The sequence below is a fragment of the Pteronotus mesoamericanus genome, unplaced genomic scaffold (assembly GCF_021234165.1).
Source record: "Pteronotus mesoamericanus isolate MK-2021 breed Mesoamerican mustached bat unplaced genomic scaffold, CSHL_Meso_final contig_84, whole genome shotgun sequence".
In the NCBI taxonomy this organism is placed as follows: domain Eukaryota; kingdom Metazoa; phylum Chordata; class Mammalia; order Chiroptera; family Mormoopidae; genus Pteronotus; species Pteronotus mesoamericanus.
The window spans coordinates 1,867,827-1,876,741 of NW_026555267.1; positions in this window are offsets into that span (position 1 = coordinate 1,867,827).

The window sequence follows — 8,915 nt, forward strand, 5'->3', positions numbered from 1 at the left end:
AAGACCAGCCATTCACATGGAAAAGCAGCTTGGGCGGATCCTTTACTTGGGTGGGGTGGAGTCTCTGGGACTCTCTAAGGTGGGTCAAACCGTGTTAGCCAGGTTGATGGGGTCTCAGATATGGCACAAGCTTGCTGGCTCTGTGACTTTGTCTGGACAGATGTGGTTTGTTTAATTCCATAGTTGCCAGACTTCCATTCAACCTGATTTCTGATGATTGTGAGTGATGGTTGTTCTATATTTTAGTTGTAATTCTGATGTGTTGTACAAAGAGGTGAGCCATGTCCGCCTACACTGTCATCTTGACTGGAAGTCCCTATACAACTGACTTTATGATAAAGTTGGGGCTTATTTCATTTTTTTGTGTTGAATGGCTTTCTTTGTAGAAAATAGGCATGTAACCGGGCACTATGATTTTTAACTGGAAGAGACTAGAAATATGACCATGTATTAATGGATTTGGGTTTCTTTCTTTAATCAATTAATAGATTTTCTTTTTTAGAGCAGCTTTAGATTCACAAAAGCACTGAATGAAAAGTACAGGAAGTTCCCACACCCACACCTCCCACCGTCACCTCTCACACCCACAGTTTCCCTATTGTTCATATTGTTAATTACAATTGAGACAATATTGATGCATTATTATTAACTAAAATTCATAGTTTACACTAGGGTTCACCTTTTGTGTTGTACATTCTATAGGTTTGGACAAATGTATGATGACCTGGATCCACCATTACAGTATCATACAGAGCAGTTTCACTGCCCTAAAAATCCCCTGTACACGACCTATTATGAATAGATTTTTTAAAAGGAAGATTTTAGGCATAAGTGATTTCCTCCTCCACTTTCTAGTAGAACATAGAAGCTATATTGTGTCCCTTCCCACCCCCCCCCCCCCATAATCCCTCCCCATTCCAGGAAGCTGGTCAAAATGGTTCCTCACTGGCGACCTCAAAAGAGGTGGCCAGGAAATGTTTGTCACCTTAATTCGAAGTGGCAATGTGGCAGACCCCTTCAGAATGATGGGCATTATGGCCCCTAACACTGCAATGGGTGAGTTACCCACAGCCCCTCCTCAGGAGCCCTGGACCGATTCCATTCAGCACATCCATGTGCCCTCATAGCTTGTGGTTGGAAGCAACAGAAGCCCAGCTTAAACTAACTCCAATGGGAGGAATTTCAGTTCCCTACCAAGGACAATACTTAGAGCTGGTCCTGCACCAGGGACCTCCCAGTGGTGCCTGGCTCTTAGTGATCTGTCTCCAAAGGGCCCTTGATCTTGCTGAGCTGATGTCCCCTTCTGTCTTTCATTGTTTGGAGGTTTTCTCTAAACAGGTTTGATTCGCCTCCGGCTTCCGGCAAGGACAGGGAGTCCAGCAGTGGGAGCACCATCATCTCCTCCCAGCTGCCCCGCCAGGAGCATGTCCCCACTTCCAGAGGGCACAGCGGCTGAGTCAGCACCGCTGCATCAGTGAAGTGAGAGCCTTCCTGCTCTCTTCTTTTCATCTGTGCCCCTGAGCTGCACCCCTGGATGGGTCCGAGGCCTCTGCTAGCAGAAAGAGAGAGGAAGGAAGGACTTCGTGAGGCGGCTTCTCCAGAAGCAGATGGTGAGGCGGAGCTTGGCCTGCAGACCATTCCTTAGGGAAATGTATCAGGTAAGAACCTGAATAAAGGAAGGGAGAGGGAGCAAGAGTGGGCAGAGGGGCCAGGTGGGGTATGTCTCAGTGGGCCCACAGCCGGTCCTTTAAGCTCCACCTCTACCAGTCACTGCACGTGGGGACATGCTCCCACGAGGCAGACCGGAGGAGATGACAGAGCTCCCACCACTGGACAGCCCGTCCTTGCCCGAAGCCGGCAGAAGTCAACAGCCCTGCCTCTCTCTAGACACGAGTTCCTCCCTGGGCCAGGCCAGTGAACAGTATGTGCTTTTTTATTGGCTTTAGAAGGAGATATCTAAAAGGGTGGTATTAGGCAGAGGGGTCAGAATGAGGGCATTTCAACAGCATGTTAACCTAGATGCACATAAACAATGGACAGGGCTTACTTAAAGCACAGATAAGCCTGTTAGCAAAGAAGTTATATGCCTGGGGCATGATGACCCACCGCAACCTGCTCAGTTAGGAATTTATTAATATGATCAGATAACCCTATGTGGTCACTTTTCATAAGACCTCCCCCCCTTTTTTTAACATCCACATATTTCTCTGTGTCCAGTCAAGTGTGGGAAGATCGTGTGGGTTCCTATTAGCTCTCTCAAAAAGGCTAATGCCTCTCCACCACAGCATGGGCCTCTGGCCTGACCTCTCTCTAGCTTCTCTCTGCCAGGTGTGTTTGCCCCTCCAGGAGGCCCTCCTGGACTGGACTCCAGTGACTGCCTGTTCAGCACTTGGATCTGGTCCATGTGAAGCACTCACCCTGCCTCTTCCCCGGCAAACTGTGGGAACTGCTGATAGGGGAACTCAAGAGTTAAAGACTTTAGCTCTAGCTGTAGTCCAGTTGTAGTGGTTGTAGTGCATTTGGAAAACTGTTATTCCAGGAACTGAAATACATGACCTGCATGACTCTAGAAGTCGCCAAGCAATTCAGCTTTTGTGCCCCAGGGGTCTACAGCCATGGAGATGGTATCTGAGCCGTTGTGTTCATCTGCGATGCAGATAAAGAACTGTGGACCAGCAGATAAAAAAAAAAAAATACTAGGAAACCCGCACAGGACTGCAACTCTTACCTGATTAACCTTTTTTCCAAACACCTTACCTACCTTTTTCTTCTCCTTATAAAAAGGTTGTCTTTAGATGAGATGTTAAGACGGATTTCAGTGTACATAACCTGCCGTCTTCTCAGATCTCTGGCCTCTGAATTAAGCACCCATAAAGAATCAATCCTTGTCTCTACTTATTGGTTCTGGCAGTGACAGGCAGCATGAGCGCCAACTTTCCCAGTTTCACTGCCACCTCACCTTGCTCAGGCCTTTGGATCCTCCTTCCAGGAATCAAATGCTCTGGATCCCCAATTCCTCCAGGGGTCACGTGGTAAGCATTCATAGCAGCAGGTTGCTGAGCGTAAGATAAGGAGCAGGCACCCCACACACCGGGTGAGGAAGGGAGGGGGAGTGGGGCTCCTGGCACACTAAAGCTTTCTCTAAAAAGCCTTTCTCGTCCAGCTTCCAGCTTGTTTATATACACCCTTAGGCATCCTGGCACTTTGTTTGTATCTTGGTCAAACACCTAACTTTGAAGTGAGGCATCCATTTATTTTATGCTTCAACCAGAGCTTCTCTTGCAGCACCCTTTTAACGGCATCAGGACCTCCTGTTTAAGTGACATTAAACTCACACCAAATGTTTTACTCCAGGTGTTCTTGAAGGCCTCTCAGCTCAACAGGAACAACAAATGCTCTCAGCCCTCCCTCACCCAGACACCCACCCTCAGAGGACCACCAGAAGCAGGGTCTAGAATATATACTTAAAATGTCGACCATTCTTAAGCATTTGCTATGTGCAACACATCATGATAAGCATGCTTTCCTTATATGTATCCTTTCCTCATTTCAAACAGTCCTCATAGCAACGCTCTGAGATAGGAGCTCTTATTATCCTCGTTTTACAGGAAAGGAAACAGGAAACCCAGAGAGGTGAAGCAACCCCCCTACGGCCACACAGCCAGCGAGTAGGAGGCCAGGAGAAGAGGCAGGCCCGTGGGTGGGTAGAAGGTATGCTCCCTAGTGTCCATTCCTCTCTTCTTCCAGCCCGAGCCCCTATTTTTATTTGGCGATCCATCCCTCCCCCACTGTCAGCCTTCATGGTCCTGGGGGTCTCCACCACCAGCCCTTGGGGAGGGCAGTAACCAGCAAAGTGCCGTTTCCTGATTTCAACCATTGGTTCAAGATACAGATATGTCCAGGGTCACAGAATCAGAGCACCGCTGGGGATGCTGGACAAAACCACCCTCTATTTTCTGCAGGATTTGAACTTGCAACACAGAGTCTGGTTGCTACTGGTGGCCACCTGGAGGGAGAGCCTGCCTGAGTCTGGCCAGCAGAGAAGAGAGACGCCTAGCCATGCAGGGGGGGCACTGATCCTCACCGTAGCCGTGAGCCCCTGTGTTCAGCTCCACCCATACTGAACCCACACTCTCCTTCTCCCCCTAAATCCAACTGAGTGCAGTTTTCTCCATCAAGTGCACAGGAAGACTCCTGGGGCCCTAAGAGTGGACTAGTGCTCTCAACCCCACTGCCTCACCGAGCAGGGGCCTGGACTGGTCTGAGGCAGAGGGGGGGCTTCGGGCATATGAAAGTGACAGCTGGGATTTAAAGGGTCCCAATAAATTTCCATGATGCTCCCTCCCCTGGTTCTGAATGAACCAAATGAGAGATTGGCACAGAAGCTCAGCAGATGGCACTGAAAACATCAGCCTCCTCACTGTGGCACCTGGAGGAGCACAGGCTGAGGTAAGTAATGAGAACAGTTTTCTAACACTGCACCCAAGAATCAGGCCAACCGAACTCCTGCCACAGGCGGCGCTAGACACGGTCCTCCCCGGCTGGCGGCAGAGCCTCTAGCGGAGGGTCTGGAGGATCTAAGCCAACCGGGGCTTCCCTGGTGCCAGCTCCTCCCTTGGGGCCAGCAAGGGAGAGGATGGAGAGAGGCCAGGATATCCTCTCCAACAAAGCTCCTTTCACACAGAAGCACCAAGATAAGGAGCTCTCCCACCACCTCCCCTGGAACAAATGAAAACCCCAACGGAGGATTAAGTCTACAGTCCAAAGTAGGGCTATGCTAACTCAGAGTTTCTCAACCTTGGCACTACTAACATATGGGGCCAGATAAGTCCTTGCTGTGGGGCTGTCCTGTGCATGGAAGGAAACTTACGCACAGTATCTCTAGCACCTCACCACCTCCACCAGAGGGGCTCTGGCCCATATGGGAAAGGAGTCATCTCAGCGGCTTCTCAGAACCTTCTTCTCATTTTTATAAAAATAGTAGACACATCAAGAGATTGTACAAGATTCTCATTTCCCAAAGAGATTCCAGAATTTTAGGGCCACTAAACTTGACACCTTTGATTTTGGAATGAATTCAAGTCCAAAGACCCAAGTGGAGCCCCAGCTTTGCATCCAGCTGGGCGTGAATCATCCGACAGATGGTGGGTGCACATTTAGAAGTGAGCCCAGCGAGCCCTCAGCTAGAGAGGCTCCCAAGACGAGCCCTGCCAAGCTAAGACGCTTGCTGGCCTCTCTGAAAGGGGCTGAGAGACCAGGGAACATGTGACTTCTGCCCTTTCTGGCAGCAGGGACCGGTTGTGACACTGCACATTTGAGCAATATGGTGAGGGATTGGGGGTGGGGAAAGCAGCAATTGTCAGAATGGGAAAGCAGAGGCTGGGGTCAAGGTCGGCTTCTCTTCCCCTTCCCCGGCCTCTCACAGCTTTCCCAGGCGCCCTCTTCTGGTCTCCGTTTCTGCATCTTTGACCTTCCCAAGGAGACGGTTCCATCACCATCCAGTATGGAGGCTCCGATTGGGTAGTTTGTGGCTGAGCCATTATTAGCTCACCCAGAGCCAGCTGGCTTTCTTGATGCACATGGCTATTTTCTTATACATGGCTGACTGCCACTGGGGGCTTTGTGCCTTCCCAGGAGACACGTGATAGATACAGTGAATCTTAATGTCCTAGGCATCATTCTGCGTTAGTCCTGTGCCACACGCTAGAGCACCTCGTAAGTGATGTTGCCCAAACCACTCCTCTGATGACCCAGTTAGTACGAGCTGCTCAGGGGACAGCCCCACAGATGGCCATGTGCCATGGCCTCCTGCCTCTGGCCCAAGCCTCACAAGTGCATCTTCTTTCTGGTCCCCATTCAGCAGCAGAGCTCAGTGGCCAGACCCTTCTACTGTAGCCCCCTGTGGACTAGAGCCAGACTGTTCCATCTAATATTTCATATTAGTAAATGCTCTGGTTTTATTGATTCCTACTCAGATACTCTCCTCTAAGCTCCTAAGCGAAGGAGAAAGGTAGAATAAGGCAAAGGTGATGGAACCGAGGGTGGTGATGATAATTTTGCCCACTAATGTCCAGGATGACTTGGCAACCAGTGACCTTCCCACTAGCCTTCCCGGTGGGTCAGCATGGAAACAAAAGGCAGACCCTCCCTAGAGGGGCAAGGGGCTTGAGGAGCTTTCAACCCTGCTGTCTGTGCCACCCTCCTCCGGGGCAGAGGCTAGAACTTCCCGAACCACGTTCAGTCACAACAGTGAAACTGTCCCCTTTCAATATGGACTCGGCTACAGTCTTCAAATGGGTGAGATTTAGAATATTAAGGAAAGAGCCTTCTGTTCTTATTGTGTGACTGTGAGAGGTCACTACATCGATGCCACCTGTCCTTGGATGCAGTCTCTGTTGCTGCCCCGTGCCAATCTTGCATTCTCTGGTGTCACCGAGCGATGTGGATTATACTGACTGTTTCACAGAGAAAACTGAGCAGGAGGTTTTCACATCACTCACTTGCTCGGTAGCAAACTCTTCAGGTTCTTCTTCTGACAACCACGTCTTCTTCATAGTCCCTCGGGATTCTCTTCTGACTCTCCCCAGGCACCCCCAGCAGTACTCAGCCCCCCAGTTCTTCTTCCTTGGTCTTGCTTCTCCCCTGGGCCTCCCTCCATGGCCTCCTTCCTTTTGTGCCACGGTTTGGCTTCTCTCCCGCTTCGGACCGCGGTCACGCACACTCCCCTTCCCATCACGTTTCCCAGTAAACCCCCGCGTACCAAGACCAGCCCCTAGGCCTTCAGACAGAAGGCCTCTGATTGGTCAGTTGTTTTCATGTGTCTGTCTTTCAAAACAAGCATGGAATGCTCTGTTAAGTGAGGCCCAGCCTGAGTCACATGACCACCCCAGTGGCAGCGTGGTGGGCACTGTGACTGACAGCAGCACCCCACGAGGACTGCGGGCAGCTGGGTGCCTTTGCTCCGCAGGAAAGAGGTGCTGTTATCAGGAGAGGGCTGATGGGCTCCCAAAACAAAAGGTAGCCCAGCCCTTGAGGGTCCCCTTGGAAGTGGGAATAAGACATGGGGGAGGGGAGGAAGAACTGCCTTTTTTTTCTTTATAACAAAACAAACACTTTTGGTTATTTTAATCCTGCATTGCCCTCTATACTGGATTCTGTCATTTGCAATCAAAAGAATCTTGACCATTATCGAGCATTGCAGGGAGATGGGGTGAGGTGGGGCAGGAAATCGTTTTTCGCATTTATTTTTAGTATCCATGTGTTTTGCTAAAAAAAGTTTTTAGGAATTTTAAACTATTTTCAGGTGTATTTATTTTTCAGGTTGATCTTAATTTAACATGCATTTAAAGATAAGCTTTCAGTGGCTTATCATATTTTCTCTCCTCCACATAAAACTTTTGAATTACTTATTAGTGGATGTGGCTTGTTTAAAGAGGTGATTTTTGTGGTTTTTCAAGAGGTAAATGGGGCATGACTGTCTGATGACAGAAAGGTTGGCCACCTGAAGCACTTGGGTCCTTGTCACTCTGACAAACTTGTCCTGACCTGGCTCCCACCAGAAAACATCTTGCTTCATCTGATTGCCTTTCTTCTGTAGTGCCATTTTAGCTTCCAGCACTTGTCTAAGCAAGCCCGTTCCTTCACGGGTGGCAGGAAGCCCTCTGTGAAGAGGTACACTTCCCAAGAGTTCGTAACAGAAAGCGCCATGTCAAAATCCAAGACGTGGATATAATTAAAATCGCATCGCGTTTCCTGTTGGTCGCTGAAGCAGACATTAAGCAAGACTTATCTTGAATAGTACATTTAGAATGCCCTGTCATAGAAAATTATCTTTAAGTGATAGCTCAGAAAATAAATATAAAAAGCTCCCGTACCATTTATTATTAATGTGATGCATGTTAAGTCTCTCCGTGGAATGCTAAAAATGTGCCAATAAATTAGTTCAAGAAATGATGCAAAATTAAATATTAACAAAATGCTCAAACAAGCACCAATTACACTATAGTATAAGCCTGTAAATATTTCCATAAGTAAGTCTCACTCCATGTTCAGGTAGTTCTACAGTAAAAAAAAAAAAAAAAGAAAAGAAAAAAGAAAAAACTCATTATTATATAGAAACATTGTTTTTACTAAAAAAAGTTTCCAATTCACAAATTTAATCTCAGCTTCTGGTTTTTAAAAAGAAACAATAAACTATGAATGTTTGTTCTTAGGTTTGTAGATGATGCATAGTCTTTATGCTGCAAGTGATAGAAAGCCCAACTCACCTGGCTTGAATGAAAAGGAGAATTTGCTTGCTTAAGTGCAGAGTACAAAGAAAGATGGCTTCAGGCAAGTTTTCATCCAGCAGCTCAAAGGAAGTCACCAAGACCTTGGTGTTTTTCTGCCTTTCCTCTCTGCCTTCTGCTGGGCCATCCTCCTCAGAGTAGTGGGAGCTGAGAGCGTAACCTCTCCATCCCCTTTCGGACCAGAGCTCTCATTCCTCCAGCTGTAGGGAGGATTGGTTGTTGAAGGCTCACAGCTGTCCTCTGGGCATTGCTTCATGTTAGTAAACACTCAGGCTAAAGTCCCATACAGTGCTATCCTCTGGTTCTCCCAGGGTTATGTGGCCCCTCACTGACCGGTCAGTGCAGGGGTACAGAGGCTGAGCCCTCTTGCCTAAATGTGAGACAACTCTAAATGGCCCTTTCAAGGCCAGAGCTCCCTGTAGGACCCGTTGAGGCCCCTAGTGCCACTGCTGCGTGGTTCCCCTTCTCCCCTGCTCAGTCCTGCTTCACTTGTGCTCTTCCCGTTTTCCAAGACCACTATCACTTCCGAGACCACTCCCCACCGCATTTCTGCCAGGTAAATCTCCGCACCCATCTGCTTCCAGGGGCCAGCTCTGGCAGTTGGGGCTCAAAGTGATTTTAGGAAGC